The 22,237-nt window shown below is 42.7% G+C and overlaps 1 protein-coding gene across 5 annotated transcripts in view; it reads left to right on the forward strand.

Annotated features, from left to right (window-relative positions):
- The window catches only part of RALYL (RALY RNA binding protein like), an 835,206-nt gene that overhangs the window by 214,998 nt on the left and 597,971 nt on the right, over nt 1-22,237 (forward strand). The gene's annotated exons all lie outside the window — the stretch shown is intronic.

A 22,237-nucleotide genomic window follows, 5' to 3' on the forward strand; every position in this document is an offset into this window, starting at 1 on the left:
AGGAGTTATTGTAACATGCACCTCTGCTCTTAATTAGAGATGGCCCAAACAGTTCGCCGGTGTACAGTTCCTGGTGAATTTCTGCTGTTTGCATTCTCAGTGAACTCAATGAACTGCAAACATTTGGCGTAATCGACCCGCCCCTATACATCATCATGGAGGAAAACTTTGACACCTTACCATGTTGTGGGTGGAGCCAAATACTAGCAAAATACAGGTAGTCCCCAGGTAACAAATGAGATAGGGACTTGTTGGTCCGTTCTTATCCTTTATCCGTTCTCTTTTGTCCTCCTTTTTTCTTCCTGTGCCTCTTTTGTCTCCCTCTGACTCACCTCAGTTTGTACTTTTTTTGTGTCCCTCTATGTGACCTCATGTTCCCGTCTCATCTCTTTTCTCCCTGTGCCTCTTTTGTCAACCTCTGTTCCCCCTGTGCCTCTTTTATCCCCCTGTGTTACCTCTTGCCCCCTTCTGTCTCAGCTTGTCCCCTTGCCCTAGCCAGGTATAGGTGCCCTCAATATAGTTATCCAGGCATAAGGCATAGGTGCCCCCAGTATAGTTAGCCAGGTATAGGTTTCCCCAGTATAAGTAGCCAGCTATAGGTGGTGCGCCAGTATAGGTAGCCTGGTGTAGATGCCCCCAGTATAGGTAGCCTGGTATAGCTGGTGCCCCAGTATAGGCCAGCAAGATACAGGTGCCCCAGTATAGGTATTCAACTATAGGTGGTGCCCAGGTATAGGTAGCCTGGTATAGTTTCCCCCAGTATAGGTAGCCTGTTATGGGTGGTGCATCAGTATATGTTGGATGGTTTAGATAACAAGTGATCATTACCTGCACAGGACCAATAAACAGCTAATACTGTGTTTGAGGTGTGGGCCCCTCGTCGCCCCTCTAGCCCAAGGAACCTGAATGTGGTCGCTACCTCTGCATCCCCCCTTTGCTACGCCACTGGTGGTGCCCCAGTATAGGTAGCTAGGTATAGGTGGTACCAGCCCCAGTATAGGTAGCCAGGTTTAGGTGGTGGCCCAGTATAGGTAGCCTGTAGCCAGATATAGGTGGAGCCTCAGTATAGAAAGTCCGGTGTAGCATGCTCACTAATCTGCTCCCCATGTTCAAGCGCTGATATCACTCTTCTCTCAATGCTGGAATGCGGTGGGCTGGTTAGTGAGCCACAGGCCCGCAGCCAGCACATGCGGCCCTTCCAGCGCTTCCAGCCCTGGGCCCCTCACTGCAGTGTCAGTTGTCCCCCCTGACATTATTGCCATTAGCCCCCCCCCCTCCCCGAGGGTTCTACACAGGGCCAGTTCTACTTACAATGGGGCCTTCAGACAAATTATTGTGCCCCACAACAGACCCACCCCTATATTCGTCTCTAGACCCCCCAAACTTATTGCCAGGCCCCTCAGGTTACCCCCTAACTTACCTATGGTTCCCAGGGCCCTGATTCTTCAGTCCTCTGTCAGTCTGTGGCTCCATGCTCTCTGCATCTTCATCCACCACAGCCCGCATCTGCTCCGTGACCCACAACATGTTATTACCTAATAACATGCACTGGGCCATAGAAGAGAGTTGGCCCTGTGAGGATAAGGAAAGTGAGTGCATGGAGCCACAGCCTGACAGAGGAGTGTGCTCACTGGGACAGGTTTGACGCTACTCTGCCAAAGATTCTGCCCCGGGGACCGTAGTTAAGTTGTTGGAGTTACCTGGGGAGGCCCTGCAACCGCATCAGGGCCCTAGAGAAATTGCCCGGGCTGCCCCAGTGGTATTGTGGCCACTTCCACAAGATCCTGAAATTCAGGCCAGAAGACATCCAATGACATGGTGGGGGAGTGAGTATCATTTCAAATATCAATATGTAACAGTCTTTTCAAGTAAACCAGTCATACAGAACAAGCAGTGTGCCTGGTGGCTGGAGTTTCTAAATGACAGATTTGCACATCAGCTATCTAAAGTCTAAGTTGGAATTTTGGACAATAAATCTTACTTTGACCCCTTTTGTGAAACCACACTTGACAGGACATAGCTAAAATCAGTACTGGTTCTAAAAATAGCAGCTGTTCAGCTTTCAGTGGAAGTGTATGCATTCAGATTTGCCTCTTTGTTATACATGACCTAGTTAGCTTGAAATCAGACTGTCCACTGCATACAGGGGAAGTATAATGTGCGCCTATGTGTCGTAGATATTTATTGATCACGAGATATGAGACAAGCTGTGCTTGGCGTCTTTTAAAGGCAGTGTTTTCTCAATTATTCATCCTTATCCGCTAATGTAACTATAATTGCTTTCCTGTGGTGAAAACATTGACGCATTGTCTCGCAGTTTTGCACTGTTTATTTAAATTGTCTTAATGAGCTGTTAATTTGGCTGTAATTGTTGTGCCATAAATTACAATACTTGGAACTGATGGAACCTGTTTCACTGATCTTGCCATTGACTTTGCTATCAGAGGCTGAATCGCAGGAATCGCGTTGCCCTAAACATGCCAGTTTGTTTGGATTGTTTAATAACAAGGTTCAAAAGGAATAGAACAAAAGCAGCACAGTGACCCGTGACAGCCAGTCAGAATAAATAGGGAAGCTTTCAGCGTCTCGAAAGGAAGCAAAAAGCTGAAGTTTGGTTGGCTGCTATGAGTTGCTACTCGCCATTCTGTGTAGTTTGTGTAACTGGGAACACACTACATGTGGTAATTCATACTAGTATTAACCTATTGCACTCTAAAATGTATGCACACTAATTGTAATGCAGCCAGCAATAAAACACACTGATGTTGTTGAAGTAAAGGTCTTCAACCCATTAGCATCTTCAAACAAAATATTTCATTTGAAGATGCTGCACCCGTTTTAACCTCAGACAGAAGAGCTGATTGTTCTGCCTACTGAGGTCATGCAGAGCGGCGCAGGGAGCAATTTTTTTTAGTTACCTGTTCCCGAACACTGGACTAGCTTCTTCTCTTCATCCACCCATGGCACTACACTACCGTCACCTGCTTCTGACTTCCGATCACATGTCATTACATGTGATCGGGGCTCAGAAGATAGTGTCAGCGGTGCAGCGCCACCTGGTGGTGGAAGAGGGTGAATGGAAAAGCTTCTACCATCACCCCTCTTCCACCACTGGATGGCGCTGCACTGTTTACACTGTCTTCTGAGCCACGATCACACATAATAACATGGTCAGAAGAGGATGTCGGGATTGTATCGCCATGGGTGGATAAAGAGAGGAAGCTGGTCAGCGTTCGGAACAGGTAACTATGACAGTTCCCTGAGCTGCCCTGCATAGCCTGCAAGCTGGAGAAGGCAGACTTTTCCAGTGGCAGAAATAATTTGGCTCTGCAGCCACATAAAGTACACCAGTAACATAAAAAAGTTGGATACTTACCTCAGTAAGGAGAAGCCTCTGGATGCTCACCAATGTCCATTACCCTTCCGCTGCTGGCTGGGATCCTCTTCACGGGCATGCTTCTGTGCAGCCTCCTCCATCTGTATTAGTGATGGGTGAACAGTGTTCACCACTGTTCGGGTTCGCCCGGATTTTGGCCTGTTCGGGTTAGGTTTGGCACCCCCCGAACACCTCATGGTGTTCGGGAGGGTGCTCGGGCACGCTGCCCGAACCCGAACAGGCCTTCTTTGTTCGGCCGAACACAGCCATGTCCAGCCAAACATAGCCCCCTATAGGGTCCCAGCATAAAGGGAGAGCATGCCCCGAGCGTGCGCGGGGGGGGTCGGAAATGCCCCCCACCCCTCCCCGCTAAGCTCTCCCTTCTGCCGGTACCCTATAATTAAATTTAAGGGCCCAAAAGTACCTGAGGAGGAGGAGGGCAGGAAGAGGGAAGCCGGAGTTCTTGGGCGCTAGTACCATCTGGTACTTCCGCCCTCTCTTGACGCACTTCCTGTTTACATTTGAAGTCGCGTCAAGAGTGCGCAGAAGTACCGCGATGACGCGTACAAGGGTACGTGTCATGTAGATGACGCGTACCCTCGTTCGCGTCATCGCGGTACTTCTGTGCCCTCTTGACGTGACTTCAAATGTAAACAGGAAGTGCGTCAAGAGAGGGCGGAAGCACCAGATGGTACTAGCGCCCAAGAACTCCGGCTTCCCTCTTCCTGCCCTCCTCCTCCTCAGGTACTTTTGGGCACTTAAATTTAATTATAGGGTACCGGCAGAAGGGAGAGCTTAGCGGGGAGGGGTGGGGGGCATTTCCGACCCCCCCCCCACGCTCGGGGCATGCTCTCCCTTTATGCTGGGACCCTATAGGGGCCCCAAAGGGACATGTTCGGGTTGGGTTCGGGGTTCGGCTCAAACATGCCGAACATCAGGGGCATGTTCGGCCGAACCACACCGAACCCGAACATCCAGATGTTCGCCCAACACTAATCTGTATCTAAAAAAAAAACATTTTTTTACATGCCTACAATACATAGATTAAATATCCTGTTTCTGAGTAGCACTCTTTGACTTATCTGCATAACAGCATTATTGTGGCTGTATAGCAATCCCTGGCAAAAAGAGTTACAACTTGCCTCAGTTTCCTGTTGGTCATTACACAGTTAGTGTAACCCCATCAGGGAATTCACTGCTGTTTCTTAGGCTATATGTAAATGTACAGTACCGATGGGAAGATACATTATCTGTCATTTAACCGCATTTAAAAGTCAATTTTCCTATTATATCTGTAAAAACAATTTTCTCAAGTACGACGTAATCTTTTTGACCCCCCCCCCCCCACCATTTCATGTATGGGGGCTGTGTAAATAACTGCTAAATTTGGCACCATTGACTGCAATGCAATTTCACATTAATATCTGCTGGCGAATTCACACAAATGTAAAAGGTGAATTTAAAAGTGAAATAGATGGCAATGTTGTGAAAAATTTTAGTAAGCAAAAACTTTAACATTTTGCCTACTCATCCCTGGTAGCTTGTAGGAAATTTCTTTCAGCTGTGTAGACTTACATTTTTAATAGTATCCTATATCTACATCCAAGCATTATATGTGGCAGGGGAGCCTATGGCTTCAATTCATCAAGCATTACCGCATTCGGTAATGCTGAAAACAGCTGAGTTAACGGAGCACTTAAGAAAATGTTAATTCATCAAAGCTGTTACCGAATGAGAAGCTGAAATGACACAGCAATGAGATAAATTACCGACATGTGCTCAACAAATGTTAATTCATCAAGGTTCCCACTTTCGCTAGCACATTCGGTGTTTATCTCCAGCTCTCCCCTGTCGTTACAGGCTTCGAAAGCCTTCTGTGTGAATGTTTTCATGATTAACAGGAGCAGGCAGCCAATAGAAACAGCCCCTGTTCTCCTGAAAGTGCTGCTGATAGGTCACACAGGCTTCTCCACACAAGCTTCCAGACCTCCAAGGCAGTGAGCAGAGATAACGGGACAAAAGATATCCCCAGATGTCCTTCGGTGGTTTAACCCTTTGAGTCCCTGTTTGAATATACAAAGATGCATGTGGTGAAATCACCAAGCATGGCATTTGTAAAGTCTCCAGGAAGTTTATCTACGTTGTGGCAAAGAAGTAAAATGTTAAGAAACACTGATGGACAGATTCAGAGCAGCAGAGGCAGTATAAGTAACAGTAAATATAACACACGTTTACAAGTAAAGGGATGTCTGGATGCCTTCTATTGTTATCAGCTTGTAACAACAGAGACATTCCAAGCTGCTCTGCACCACTCTGCCGTTATCTAACAGCCTTTGATGAACTGAAGCCGTAGTACTTCGGTAACTTAACGAACCTCTACCGCACATGGGAAAATATTGATGAATTAGCACAGTGAAGTGTAAAATACCGAATGCGGTATTTTAAGGACTGGGATTTTGTTATCGAACACCCTTTGATGAATTGAAGCCATTGGCTTCAATTCATCAAGCATTACCGCATTCGGTAATGCTAAAAACAGCTGACTTAAGGGAGCACTTTAGAAAATGTTAATTCATCAAAGCTGTTACCGAATGAGAAGCTGAAATGACACAGCAATGAGATAAATTACCGACATGTGCTCAACAAATGTTAATTCATCAAGGTTCCCACATTCGCTAACACATTCGGTGTTTATCTCAAGCTCTCCCCTGTCGTTACAGGCTTCGAAAGCCTTCTGTGTGAATGTTTTCATGATTAGCAGGAGCAGGCAGCCAATAGAAACAGCCCCTGTTCTCCTGCAAGTGCCGCTGATAGGTCACACAGGCTTCTCCACACAAGCTTTCAGACCCCAGGCAGTGAGCAGAGAGAACGGGTCAAAATATATCCCCAGATTCCCTTCGGTGGTGTAACCCTTTCAGGCCCTGTTTGATAATGCAAAGATGCTGGTGGTGAAATCACCAAGCATGGCATTTGTAATGTCTCCAGGAAGTTCATCTACGTTGTGGCAAATAAATAAAATGTTAAGAAAGACTGATGGACAGATTCAGAGCTGCAGAGGCAGTACAAGTAACAGTAACTATAACACCTTTACATGTAAAGGGATGTCTGGATGCCTTCTATTGTTATCAGCTTGTAACAACACAGGGACATTCCAAGCTGCTCTGCACCACTCTGCTGTTATCTAACAGCCTTTGATGAATTGAAGCCTAGTAGTTCGGTAACTTAACGAACCTCTACCGCACATGGGAAAATATTGATGAATTAGCACAGTGAAGTGTAAAATACCGAATGCGGTATTTTAAGGACTGGGGTTTTGTTATCGAACACCCTTTGATGAATTGAAGCCTATGTCTCTTCCCCATTGAACTCTTAGGGGATTATGGCCTCGATTCATCATTGTCTTTGAGATAACTTTTTCCAGTTTGTTAAATTACCGAATTCGAAGTTTAGCGATTTCTAGTTGTATTCATCAAGGTTTTTCGGCATTCGGTGTGAATTCGATAACAATTCGGTAAACATTCGGTAACGTGTCGATATTTCCATTTTACAGCGGTAATTTAACACAAGGCCATAAGATTCCCATGGAATTGTGGGTAAAAGGCAGTCCTTTGAGCACTACGTAGCAACATTCTGAATAGGGCTTAACACCTGGACCAGGATTCTGGAAGTGGTTGGGACAATCCCACAATTTGATAGGAGCCTTTTCTAAAAAAATTATAGTGCAGCTAGCAAAATTAGTTAACCCTGGCACTGCCTGTGTTCTCTTACAAGATGATTCAAGAGAAATGCAGATGTCCTGTTATAGCAAATAAATCTATTCTCTTACAAATTTATATGGTTGCAGACCTTATTCTTGCCCTTCTGCGCCTTTGAATCACTCTCAGCTGATACATATCCACTTCAAATGGCTCCACCTTCTCTGTCAGCAATGCTCTGACAGGAATAACGACAGAGCAGTGAAGGAGATAACTAATCCTAAATGTAACGCTAAACCACGCCCACTTTCTTTTTCATGAATTGCACTTTCTTCCGTTTTAGCGATTCGTTACCGAATCGTTACCGAATGTTCGCTAACAGCTGTAGATAACTTTGATGAATCCTGAAATGAAGTTAACAAATTCGGTATTTTACCAAACTGTTGTTAACAAATTTGCTAAGTGTTGATAAATCGAGGCCTATATATAATTTATAGTATTGTTTGAACATGTGTACATATTGGCCTCGATTCATCAACACTTAGCAAATTTGTTAACAACAGTTTGGTAAAATACCGAATTTGTTAACTTCATTTCAGGATTCATCAAAGTTATCTACAGCTGTTAGCGAACATTCGTTAACAATTCGGTAACGATTCGCTAAAACGGAAGAAAGTGCAATTCATGAAAAAGAAAGTGGGCGTGGTTTAGCGTTACATTTAGGATTAGTTATCTCCTTCACTGCTCTGTCGTTATTCCTGTCAGATCATTGCTGACAGAGAAGATGGAGCCATTTAAAGTGGTTATGTATCAGCTGAGAGTGATTCAAAGGCGCAGAAGGGCAAGAATAAGGTCTGCAACCATATCAATTTGTAAGAGAAAAGATTTATTTGCTATACCAGGACATCTGCATTTCTCTTGAATCATCTTGTAAGAGAACACAGGCAGTGCCAAGTATAACTAATATTGCTAGCTGCACTATAATTTTTTAGAAAAGGCTCCTATCAAATTGTGGGATTGTCCCAACCACTTCCAGAATCCTGGTCCAGGTGTTAAGCCCTATTCAGAATGTTGCTACGTAGTGCTCAAAGGACTGCCTTTCACCCACAATTCCATGGGAATCTTATGTCCTTGTGTTAAATTACCGCTGTAAAATGGAAATATCGACACGTTACCGAATGTTTACCGAATTGTTATCGAATTCACACCGAATGCCGAAAAATCTTGATGAATACAACTAGAAATCGCTAAACTTCGAATTCGGTAATTTAACAAACTGGAAAAAGTTATCTCAAAGACAATGATGAATCGAGGCCATAGGCCTCGATTCATCAACACTTAGCAAATTTGTTAACAACAGTTTGGTAAAATACCGAATTTGTTAACTTCATTTCAGGATTCATCAAAGTTATCTACAGCTGTTAGCGAACATTCGGTAACGATTCGGTAACGATTCGCTAAAACGGAATAAAGTGCAATTCATGAAATAGAAAGTGGGCGTGGTTTAGCGTTACATTTAGGATTAGTTATCTCCTTCACTGCTCTGTCGTTATTCCTGTCAGATCATTGCTGACAGAGAAGATGGAGCCATTTGAAGTGGTTATGTATCAGCTGAGAGTGATTCAAAGGCGCAGAAGGGCAAGAATAAGGTCTGCAACCATATAAATTTGTAAGAGAATAGATTTATTTGCTATAACACGACATCTGCATTTCTCTTGAATCATCTTGTAAACGAACACAGGCAGTGTCAGGGTTAACTAATTTGCTAGCTGCACTATAATTTTTTAGAAAAGGTGTAAAGCCCTATTCAGAATGTTGCTACGTAGTGCTCAAAGGACTGCCTTTTACCCACAATTCCATGGGAATCTTATGGCCTTGTGTTAAAGTACCACTGTAAAATGGAAATATCGACACGTTACCGAATGGTTACCGAATTGTTATCGAATTCACACCGAATGAGGAAAAACCTTGATGAATACAACTAGAAATCGCTAAACTTCGAATTCGGTAATTTAACAAACTGGAAAAAGTTATCTCAAAAAGAATGATGAATCGAGGCCATAGTGGATATACCAGCCGCCCCCACCCCCTTCCCCCCGGTTCCTGCTGCATTTCTCTCTTTTAATGAAAGTTAATGCTTCAGAATGTAACTAAAATATGAATTCATAGCAATGCCTCTAGTGAGTTTTAAAAGGGAAAAAATAAATGTGATCTAAATGTGATCTAAAACTCACTAAACTCAATAAATCAGAAAATTCTAAAAAGCCTTGAGAGCCACACCAATGAAAGACCTCCAAGATGTGTGTGTGTGTGTTAGTGTTTTTGGTGAAGCCAAACTATTATTGTCTTGATATGACTCCCAAAACCTTAGTTCCATAAACTGGTGGGTTAGAGGGTAGAGCACCAGCTTTGATTTCTTCTTATTTATGACCACAAAATGTGAGACTTAAAGATTTCAGTACGGCCTTTAAGCAGGGGAGTCTATAGTCCTATAGTCCCAAAGCCCGGCTATGCAATTCTTGCAGTATAGGGGTATATTAGGGAAATTTAGCCTTCCATTGAACGTACTGTTTATAACAAAGAGTAAAAAAAAGGAAATATGTGGCCTTTTCAAAGTTGCACACTTTTTAAAATGTTTTCCACTTCTATAATGCCATATTCAAAAAAGGGTGATCACATTTTGCCCACTGGCAATCATGAATGCTTGATTGCTAGTACAATAATTACTTAAAGTGATCATTTGTGGCTCCGTTCACTTGAATGGAGTAAAAGATTGCCAGCCATAGTTGTTTTTTTGTTGTTGTTGTTTTTTTGTAAGATAAAGCAGCTGGCTACACGCTTTGCATAGATATTCACTGTACATTTTGAATATGTTAGGTGCAGCAAAGTAGAAAACAGAATGTTTGTTTCAAACATTACTGTTCTTTACTGTAGCCTATGGCATTCACTACAATGAAAGTAGTACTAGTAAAATCCATTTGAAGATCTATAAACAGGCGATCAGGTTGATTGCCATCGTGAGACTATGGAGAGCTTGAAGCATGGGCGTAATAATAGCCCCTGCAACCCGGTGTTTGTAGGGGGGCCAGGGGCTTTGGGGCCCCTCCTACTGCCAGCTGCATGCAGAGTATCACAGGGAGTGTTATATTTACCTGCTTCCAGCACCGTGAATTTACAGCGGCAGCAGCAGCAGCACTCTCTGCTGTCCTTGGCCGAGCCCCCAATCATATGACTGTCATGGTCATGTTATAGGGAGCTGGTAATGGCAGCAGATCGAGTGTGCTGTGATGCACAAAGGAGACCAACTGCACTGGAAGAAGCAGGTAATATTACATTCACTACTCTGCATGGCGAGAGTAGGTGGTGGTAACGATAGTTTACAAGCTGCCTTCCCCATCCTTTGGGGGGCATGGAATTGGGGAGTGTGCTTTCTGGTTTCTTGAGACTCAGTGTTAAAAACAGGCCTAGCTAAATAGGCCTACAATGCTATTTCCCACTCTATAAACATAACATGATTTCTATATAATAAATGTAAAATACAGTAATTGAATAATTGAAAGTATATTAACCTTGGGGGAGCCATGGAGCCCATTTTTTAAGCCCAGCAGAGCCCACAAACAGCTTAAAAAATGGCCTTCTCCACTGTGAGTACTGCCAGAGATTTGTGCTGGTTAGATGAGACTGCTGGTTAGTTGAGTTATAGATAACCTGGACTTTGCTGTACTGGTAATCAATTTTTAACTAGGTTTTCATTGAGATAGGGGTCCTTATGAGACCCCCAAAAAGTAGAATTTCAACAAAAGACATATGAATTAATAACAGTAATGAGCACTTACGGGAAAATTAACCTCTGTATATGATGGATTTGAGAGGTACCATCAATCCTCTAGTTAAAGGGCAACGATCAAAGAAACTGTTTTTCTGTAAACCCCACATACCTATAGAGCTTTTAGCCAGCAACACTAGAAAGCTTTTCAGAGGTCTATCAGCACAGCCTGTGTGAAAAAATGCCTTGTTTAACTTCTGTTTGTAACAATTTTGTGTCGGTATCGGGGGGAGGGGAAGGCAGAGCTGAACTCTAACTTGGCTGTAAACTGTTTACTTTAGACTGCATGGCAGAGAGAGACACTGGAGCGCACAGACAGAACTGCAGCTGATGATTATTTACACACGTTTGAAGCTATGTTTCTGCTTTCTATCATTTTGAACATATTTTACTCACAGTATTAGAGCCAGTGAAGATTGTTTCTGTATGCTGGATGTGCTGGACACAGTCCTCCATTAATGCCCACATTGAAAACTATTCTCTGTAAATGTAATTTTCTTCAAATAAAACATGAAAAGCTGAAAAAAAGCTGTTGTATTGCTATTTGCTAGTAATTATTGGAAATACATGTGGCATTTAGAATTGTAGTTAACTTTGATAGTTGTCCTTTAAGACCACCCATCAGGGTATTCATTACACCATAAGCCTTACAGAGCCCTTCGCCATCATAAATAGGTCACAATGTCTTCTAACCTCTCATATAAATTAGGTAGCTACAGAATATATCCTGTTTAGAAATCAGTTTGGAACACATTCAGGTAATTCTGTTAATAAATGCAATTGTTTAGGATGCATCATCATCCTGATTACATTCAGTCTCCCCAGCCATGAAAATGTCATATTTTTTTTTGTAATCTGTTAGGTTTGGCATTATCACAATTGTGACAAGTTAGTTTACAGTAGACTTAGGACTGGTTCAGAGGGACGGCTGCTGGCGGCTAGTGATGAGTACACATTTCACATAGACGTAATTTTGCATCGAAATTTGCAATTCTGATGCAAAATTGTAACACAACATTTTGGGAAAAGCCTAATTAATTCTGTCTGTAATTGTAATCTTTCATTATTTTGCATACATTTTTGCATAATTTTTGTGTCGACTTTAGCAGTGAATAGCAAATCTCCCATCCTATTGACACCAACATTGCTACGTGTGTTAACTACTTGCCGACTGGCTAACGCCAACGGGCGTGGCCGCGGCGACAGCCCCAGGACCGCCTAACGCCAATTGGCGTCAAGTCTTGGGGCTCTAATTTGCATGAGATCGCGCGCATGCTGCGCGCGCATCTCATGCCTGGAGGGCGGAGCTCCGCCCCCTCTTCAGTCTCCGAGCGGCTATTGCCGCTCAGGAGACTGTTAGATGGCGTGATCGCCGTCTATTTACTTGTACAGCGCTGCGATCAGCGATCAGTGTGACACGGCTGTCCTCCTGGGGGACAAGAGAGCGATTGGCTCTCATAGGCAGAAGCCTATGACAGCCGATCACATGATTGGCTGGGTGCAGGGAGGGAATAACAAAAAAAGCATATTTTGTTTAAAAAAATGAAGATAAATATTTATTAAAAAAAAAAAAAAACTTGGGGGCGGTCAGACCCCACCAACAGAGAGCTCTGTTGGTGGGGGAAAAAGGGGGGGGGGGATGACGCATGTGCTGTGTTGTGCGGTCCTGCAGCTTAGCCTTAAAGCTGCAGTAGCCATTTTAGTTAAAATGTGCCTGGTCTTTAGGGGGGTTTACCACTGTGGTCCTCAAGTGGTTGAAGCGGACCTGAACTCTTGCACAGGACAGGAGGAAAACAGAGAGAAATGCAACCTGAATGTATTTAGAGAGTTTAGCCTGTTTAATTCCCCCTCATTTGTGTCTAATCACACGTTGTAATTTGATCTCTCTCCTGTGTCACATGACTGCAATGGCAGAGATGTCAGATTACCTCATTTGAAAGCACAAGCTGTTAAAAATATGTCTGCTTTCAGGGCCGGCGCTACCATAGAGGCAGAGGAGGCAGCTGCCCCAGGGCCCCAGAGCTTGTAGGGGCCCCCAGTGGCTACAAGAGGAAAACATTTTTTTCAAATCGGCCTTATAGTTTTTGAGAAAATCGATTTTAAAGTTTCAAAGGAAAAAAAATACACATTTAAAAACCTGCCGACTTTAATGGTTGATAGCAAATCCACCTTAAATGCTAGAAACCCTAAATGTGCAGGATATGTTAAGGGGATCATTAGAAATAAGAGGAAAAAACAATTTTTCACAAAGACCTTATAGTTTTTGAGAAAATCGATTTTAAAGTTTCGAAGGAAAAAAGTATACTTTTAAATGCAGTAAATGTCACTTTTAGTAGCAAACCTAACGGTAGTGTAATTTTACATGCATCAAACGAAAGCGCAATAAATTTCCTGACGGGGTTTCCAGGGGGTCTATACGCAGCCGCAGCGCTTTGGCCAGGGATCGCTATACAGCTGCAATATGGCTGTATGAAGATCCCTGGCATTTTTTTCTATTTTCCCAATTTTTTTTTTATGTTCAGAGTGTGGGAATTTTTTTTTTTTTTAAATTATGTGTAGTCCCCCCTCCTGAAACTTTTTAACCCCTTGTCCCCCATGCAGGCTGGGATAGCCAGAATGTGGAGCTCCGGCCGATTGGGACTTCATACCCTGTTATACCAGCTGCAAAAAAGGTCCCCTAATGCCGATTTTTGTTCAGGGGTATATGTTGGGGGGGCCCCCTAGGTTTATTTTGCCCTGGGGCCCCATTGTTGCTTAAACCGGTCCTGCTTTCATGAATCAGGAAGTAGAAACAGTGCAGATTTATTTTAGGATGTATATCAGTTGTAACAAAAAAGTTTTTGTTTAAAGGTGATTATGGTGGTGTGTATCTTTAAGAGCAGAGAGAATGTTATGAGGTTAGGTCCACTTTAGGAAGAATAGTGGGTGTAAGTAAAAAAATACTTTTTCAAAAAATATCTTGTCATTTTTGAGAAAAGCGATTTTAAAAATGCAAAAGAAAAATGGTTTTCAAACTGGTATTTTTCTAAGTCTAAAAAACATTTTTCTATGCATTTTAGACTGTGGTAGATGTATTAGACCAGGCATGGGCAAACTTGGCCCTCCAGCTGTTAAGGATAGGAACTACAAGTCACACAATGCATTGCAGGAGTCTGACAGCCACAGTCTTGACTCATAAAGGCAAATGCATTGTGGGACTTGTAGTTCTGTAACAGTTGTAGGGCCGAGTTTGCCCATGCCTGTATTAGACTATGCCAGTGGTTTTAGATTGCGAGCTTCTCCGTGGGACAGTTAGTGACATTAATGTATTTATGAAATCTGCAAAGTGCTGGGCAAACTGTCATTGCTATATAAATACATAATACTAATGAGCCTCAGAAATTCTGAGCTGAATATCTTACCTGCCAATAAATCATTATAAAGTTTTGTTAAGTAAGGTGATATAATCGTGCAGAAGCGCTGATGTTTGGCAGTAAAGCCATCAGGTCCTGGAGATTTAGTAGTTGAGAGTGGTTTTATAGTTGTAATTACCTCCTCTTTCATGATCGGATCATTAAGTACTGCTAGGTCATCTTCTTCAGTTTTAGGAAGACACAAAGAATCTAACTATCTGTTAGATAGTTTTGACTTTAATGACCCTTTCAGGCTTTCTGCATAACTGTTGAATAAAGTTATGAAAAGTCTCAAATATTGTTGGACATAGATTGTGCTGATACTGCCTGCATGTGATAAGCAGCATAAAAAAATAAATTATGAAAAGCTTTATTGCACATAGACCAGAGCTGGGCAAACACGGGCCCGCATGCCCTGTGAATTCGGCCTGCATGTGCTGTAGGATTACTCTCCTCCATGCTGGATTTTTAAGAGATTGCAAAGGCTGAGTGCATTGATCCACTGCTAACTCCACCCACCAGCAGGGCCGGTTCAAGTAACAATGGGGCCCTAGGGCAAAATTAGCCTGGGGCCCCCCCAACAGACACCCCCCGACCAAAAAGCATCATTAGAGGCCCTTTGTTGCAGCCAAACTTCCCCCCTGGGCTCCTGAGCTGGCTGCTGACCCTCCCCCAATCACCTCCCAACTTAACAGACTTTGCAGAGTCCCTGGGGAGCAACAGTTAAGATGGGGAGGGACATCTTGGGGGCCCCTACAGGCTCTGGGGCCCTGGGGCAGCTGCCTATTTTTTCCTATGGTAGCTCCGGCCCTGCCCACCAGTAGCTGCTCTATCATGTGTTGTGCCAACCCCTCCCCCCCACCCCCCAAACAGAATGCATTCTTTGGTTGAAGCCAAAGGGTGCATGTTTGTGCAGTCAAGCTCAAGACTGTCCCAACAGGAGGTTGAATCACTATCCATGCAGGTGAGGGTTATTAAAAGTGAACTCTCTCCCACACCCTGTCCTTTATACCCCAAGTCGGGAAACCTTCATACATACTCTTAAAGCACACAATTTCAGACAAGCTTATAATGTGTTATGTGTGGCATTGGAGACTCACTGCCTCATCTGCTAACCTCTTGTCCACCCCCCCACCCCCAGTGTCTCTACACCACTACCCTCTAGATAGTAAGCTTGCAAGGGCAGTTACCTCCTCCTAGTATTTCTGGTCCTCAGGGCCGGGTCGAGGCATAGGCTGGAGAGGCTCCAGCCTCAGGGCGCAGTGTAGGAGGGGGCGCACAATTCATTCAGCTGTCATTCCTAATTGTGTATGAAGCAGAAAAGGGGATCCAAAGCAGTGACTGCAAGCCAGATAACTAGAGATTAAGGTGTTGTGGAGGTTGTGGGCCCTGTGGCACTCTTAGTCTAATAGCAATCAGTGTGTGACGGCTGGGGTGGAGGGATGGAGGGGCGCACTTTGGTGTCTCAGCCTTGGGTGCTGGAGGACCTTGTCCCTGCTCTGCTGGTCCTGCTGTAATCATCATAAGAACATGTACCAGTATGTATAAGTCTCAAACCACACATCAGCTATGCATGTATTTGTATTTGTGTGCTGGATGTCCTGATTGTTTAGCATTGGGGGACTTCTTATGTATTTATGCTTTGCACTTTTTGTTTATTTTTTCAATGGGTACAGCACTACGGAAGATGTTGGTGCTATATACATACAAAATCATAATAATGTGCGTATGTAGTTTTAATAAAAAGAGGAAATCTTGTTTCATCCAGTCTGGGAATGCTTATCATGGCATTTGTTTAGATTAGTTATGTAATTTTGGTCTATATCTGGGCAAATAAATGATTGTTTGTGAACATAAGCCTAGACATTTCTTTGAGGTTAGCCACCTCTCAGACTTTTCAATTGTGATATTCATATCAGTGTTTTTCTACATTGGGTGCCTCTTATCCTGTTATCTACCTATGTAATTAGTGTATCAGCAAGGCTGGATTTATACTTTTTGTGTCACTAGGCCAAGTATGTTGTGGCTTCTCTTTTATGTGCAGCTGTGCCCCACTCCTTCCCATTCCATGTGCAGCCCCTTTTTCTATGTGTATCTTCCATGTACTGTGGCCTCTCTCTTTCATGAACAGCTCCTTTGAGCATCATTTTTTCCACTTTTCATGAGTTGCTCTCCCTGTTCAGCCTCCTCTTTCATATGTAGCAGCCCCTCTCTCATGTTCAGGGGCCCCCTTGGTCTTCAGCCGCCAAATGCCCGGGCCTTGGTTGCCTTTCTAGAAATCCAAAACTGTGTATCAGCTCGGATATTTTTTTGCATTCTACTTTTTTTGACCTTGTTGTCTGTTGTAATAAATTCCCTCCATGTTACAGCTTTATCCGCTTGCCATAAACATCATTAGAGAGGGCTGTTTTCATATACAGTACTCTGTTATACCGGTAGTTTGCATTACTGCCTTAACATTTTCTTCTCGGCAAATCAAAGTTTAATTTCATTTCAACGTTAATGGAGTTGAATGTTGTATTTTGAAGTTTTATAGTAACCATTGGATGTTCAGACTATGTGGCTGATATTTTAGAAGATGGCAGTTTTAATAACTGCAAGTAAACAATGAAAATATCAATCTTTTAGTAACAATTATACAACGTATACAATGGTAGAAACAGACCCTTTCTAATGGGCTGAGTTGACGTTACGTTCCCACTGAACAAAGACTTTGAATAAGTATAGGAGATTGTTTTACAAAGCTAAGGTATTGCAATTTCTGATCATTTAACTTAGTGCAGGTGCATTGCCACTGCAGCTTGAGTCCCTCCCGGCCCACCATGTGATTAGCTGCAATATGGGGAACTGAGATCTGCCACGGTCTGCTACATATAATCAGGCATGCCTAGCTGCATGAGCAGTGACATGTTTTGTCTATTGAAAGGAACAGAAAAATAGTTCATGCACATGCATTGTTCCCTGTTTATCACCGGGCATCCCATATTTTTTTCTTTTTTCTTTTTTTTTTTTTGGGGGGGGGCAGCTTCTCTCTATAGTTTATCAAATTTAGTTAATGATCGGTCACAAATGTACAACATACTGGGAGATGTGTTTTCTTTATTTCATGTAATACACTAGGCAAACACAAGTGTACATACAGTATACAAAGTAGGAAAGTGCTGATTCTTAAAATAACTGCTGTTTCTTTCAAAAATAAAAAGATTAAAAAAAAACTGCATAGCTACTGCCACTGAGCTCCATGCTGTACTCCCAACACTTCCTACTTCAAAGCGGGAGTTTCAGGAGGAGGGAGTGCAGTGTGGAGCACCGCAGCAAAAAGTAAACCCTTTCTGCCCCAGCCCCCTTCTCAAACACAAGTGAGTACAGTTAAAAACTTGTGCTTGTTAAAATGTACAGATCCATCATATACAATCCAATTTTACTGCACTACTTTGTCTGGCTGAATTTAAATACAAAATGTTCTTATTTAATCATTCACTACTTCAATAATTGTTCTGAAAATCAAGTTATGTTTGTCCAGCTTTACAAGTTGTTCCTGGCAGACGTTCACTATTTCCGTCAGATGCCAGTGGCCATTATGCTTCACAGAAAGCTTCCGTCGTCACTTGTGTATGTTGGATTGTGAGCAAGCCTTACGAAAACCCCTCAGGGCCCAGTTTCACTGTGGCCAGTCGAGTGACCAAACAGTGCCAAGACATTATTCCATAAACCGTAAATAGACGGTGTCGTTTCATTTAATGTTCTCTCCTAAAATCAGGGTGTTATCCGTTTATAGGTGAAAATCAATATGAACTGATAAAATCTACCAAATGAAATATAAACATTAACAGAAGAACAGATCAGCAAATTACGTTAAATGTGGACTTTTAAAGCCACATCCTGCTTTTGTTTCTTGTAAAGGCATTAGATAAACCAGACAGAATATTCACTGGTGGATATCATAGCATAAAGTGCTGAGTACACAGTGGCCTGCTAATCTTTATATTGCAGCACATTTTGTATAAACTCTTTTAGCCAACCGAAACTGAGTGCAACAGAGGAAATAAAAAGTTTAGCTTAGTTCTAAGCTGAACAAATACACTTTAACAAATGAAATGTGCACACTTCCAAGCTTAGAGGCCCATATCACCCAGGAAATGCTTTGTACTTTTCACCAAGTCACTTAGGTGTATTATGACCTCAACAATTGGCTCGCCAAAATAATCTTTTTTCTAAATGCGACCCTCCATAAGTATCTTAGGAAAAAAACACTTGTAGGGAACGTGGCTGAAAGGAATTAGCCAAGTGTAAATCTGCATGGAATCCTTATCCACCGCAGGAAAACAATTTTACCTTTCAATAAATTAAAATAATGCACAGCAAATAGAATATGCCTTCTTATGGCAAGATTTCAAATGGAGGGATTAAGGAAATTCATTCCATTCCAAAGCATTCATCAGAGGCAGGTTCCAGCAGAGAACGCCGATTGTTCACCCTCTCAGTTCTTCTGGAAAATGTAGAAAATGTGTTCTCATGGCAGTGGAGGGAATATTTAATCACCGGTTATTTACATACATTATGTAGAAACAATTACTGGTCAGAAGAGGAGTAATACAGCAACTGCTTCTATTCAAATATTTCCTGGCTTCTATTTGCCGTTTTCCACGTCTCCTTACTGTAAGACTTCTAAAGGAAAGAATGGTAAGAAAGATGTCTCTCTCCTCGAATAAACGCTTATGCCTGTAATCAACCAGCACCTGAAAGTAACATTTATAATTTCAGTATATTTTGTGGTACTGTACAAATAACAATGTACCACGGGAGAGAGGGCCTTGCCCATTAAGGCTTACAGTCTAAGGAGGTAAGAGATACAGTAGAGTCCCAGTTTTCTGGAAACCAACTAACCAGCAGTCTCAACCAACCAGCACAAGTCACTGGCAGGACTCACGGTGATAAAGGCCAACTTCTTGGTCTGTTTGTTGGCTCTGCTGTGCTTAAAGACTGTGTTCCATGGCTCCCCTAAGTTTAATATACTTCAATTACTGCATTTTAACATTTAATATAAAGTTCATGGTTCAAGCAACCAGAAAGCACACCTATCTGGCATCAACCAACCGATATCCGTCAGTACCAGATAACCAAGCTTCTACTACAGATGCTTAACCTCTTGAGGACCATGGTGGTAAACCCCCTTAGTGACCAGCCTAATTTTACATTAATTGGCCACTGCAGCTTTAAGGCCAAGCTGCAGGGCCGTATACCTCTGCACACAAGTGATCTCCCCCCCCCTTTTCTCCCCACCAACAGAGCTCTCTGTTGGTGAGGTCTGATCGCCCCCCCTGTGTTTATTTTTTTTTTTATAAATATTTGTTTGTTTGTTTTTTTAATATTTTTTGACATTTTCTTTTATTTCATTTTTCTAAATCCCCTCCCTCCCCCCAGCCGGCCAATCACGGCGATCGGCTGTCATAGGCTTCTGCCTATGAGAGCCGATCGCTCTCTTGTCCCCCATGGGGACAGCCGTGTCACACGGCTGTCCCCAGTGCAGCGCTGCTGCTGATCGCAGCGCTGCACATGTAAATACACGGCGTGTAACAGTCTCCCGAGCGGCAATCACACCATGCGCGCGATCTCCCGTAAACTGCTGCCCCAGGACTTTCCGCCAATTGGCGTTAGCTGGTCCTAGGGCTGCCGCCGCGGCCACGCCTACTGGCGTGACGCGGGCGGCAAGCGGTTAAAGAGGAACTTCAGCCTAAACAAACATACTGTCATTAAGTTACATTAGTTATGTTAACCAGTTCACCCCCAAGGGTTTTTATCCTAACGGACCAGAGCAATTTTCAGTTGTCAGCGCTCCTCCCTTTTATTCCCTAATAACTTTATTACTACTTATCACAAGAAAATGATCTATACCTCGTTTTTTTCGCCACCAATTAGGCTTTCTGTGGATAGTACATTTTGCTAAGAATTTTTTTATTCTAAATGCATTTTAATGAGAAAAACAGAAAAAAAAAGAAAAAAAATCATTATTTCTCAGTGTTCAGCCTTTATAGTTTTAAAATTAAACATTCTCCTGTGGATAAAACAAACACGTTGTATTTGCCCAGTGGTCCCGATAATTAAACCGTTTAGATTATGTCCCTACCACAATGTATGGCGACAGTATATTATTTTGAAATATAAGTGGTTATTTTTCTGTTTGTTCTGGCCATAATTACAAGCCCCTATGTAATAAATTAAAATTAATTTTCCCCCATAAAATATAGAATAAAAAAAGCTGAGTCCCTAAGGCAACTATTTATTTATTTTTTTAAGCTGATTTTTTTTTTTACAAGTGTTTTTTTTGGGGGGGAGGGTTGGAAGTGTAATTTTATTAATGATGTGTATATACTTGAAAATGTATGTATTTTGTAAGTGTAATATACTTTTTGGCCACAAGATGGCGCTGGTGAACACTCATAGGACGTGTTCACTTTTTTTTTTTTTTTTTTTACACACTTTATTAAACTGTTACATTTCCTGTTTATGTGAATGGACGTAGCCGCTGTTCGCGGTCACGTCCATTCACTCCAGGCACTGCGATTGGGTAGAGGACTGTTCAGTCCTCTTCCCCAATCGCCCAGCACGGGATCCCGACGGTAATGGCGGCGGTAGCGGCGGACACACGGCGGTAGCAGCGGCGGGAATGCGCGACGTATTAAAACGTCATGTTGCTGTTAATAGCGGTAAGCATGACGTTTTAATACGTTAGGATGGCGGTACATGGTTAATTACAATAGATAGGTAATATAATCTCTTACCCACCCTGTTTTAAAATAACAGGCAAATGTTTGATTTCATGAGGGCAGCCATCTTTTTGGTTGAAAGGAGGTGACAGGGAGTATGAGACACAGTTCCAACTGTCCTGTGTGCTGATCACCCCTCCCAGTTGCTAGGCAACGTGAACAACAACATAGGAAATCCCATCATGCTTTGCACAGCATCAGGGAAAAAAAGCCAGGGCAGTTTTCTTTGATGGGTGGAGCTTAGTTAAAAATGCAGCTAAAAAATTATGCTTTGGTAAGAAAAACAAAGTTCTGATGCTGTGAAACTGTTAAAGAAACACCAAGCCTTTTCAGTTCTGCTGAGTAGATTTTTAGTCCGGAGGTTCACTTTAAGGCTTAGGGAATTGGTAAGCTGTATATAAGACATGACTGTTTGTGTTTTAATGATTAGGAGAGGAGCAAACAATAAGCCTCCTTCACATGTACTGGGTATGTCATCTGGAAGGGATGAGGATCCGATCTCTCGGGTGACATGGTAGGGATGAGGCTGTACAAACACATCACAAGTTTGCACAATATGTTTTGTTGCTCTCGGGATGGAGGTGGGGGGGGGGGGCGGAGAGCCAAGGGAAGGGTGGGGGAGTGACATCACGTGGTGGGCAGGATGAGTGGTGAGAGCAATGTTCTCAGCCAGTGCCTGATTGCATAGATAGATCCAACAGGCTGATCACTGGTTGAAGTGTCAGCCTCGGCCAAGTTTCCACTAGCATGTGTATTAGCTTTAAAGGTGCCTATCCTCCACTCAACTGTTTCAACAGATTACTAGACTTTAGATTTGATGTAACCATCAACTTAATGAAAATCTGTTGACTCTAGGGCGTTTTGGATGGTATTATGATCAACGGAATAAATAAAAGTGCAGTGTTGCACTGCTCAATGCAGAGCAACACTGTGGGCTGTTGATCCTGCACCTTCCTATCCCCCAGTAGACCAAAATCTGAAAACCTGTGTGGTCAATAATTTTGATCGATTTTTCACTCAGAATCGATTAAAAGTTGATTGGTCAGATATTTCACAGCAGATTCTATTAGAGTGATCAAATATGCTGTTAATCGAACGAGGAAATTGATAGTTGTTTGGGCATCTTAAGCTTAATTCTTTTTTTAATTGTTTTAGCTGTTTTAGATGAATGATGACAGTTT

The sequence above is a fragment of the Hyperolius riggenbachi genome, chromosome 5 (assembly GCF_040937935.1).
Source record: "Hyperolius riggenbachi isolate aHypRig1 chromosome 5, aHypRig1.pri, whole genome shotgun sequence".
In the NCBI taxonomy this organism is placed as follows: domain Eukaryota; kingdom Metazoa; phylum Chordata; class Amphibia; order Anura; family Hyperoliidae; genus Hyperolius; species Hyperolius riggenbachi.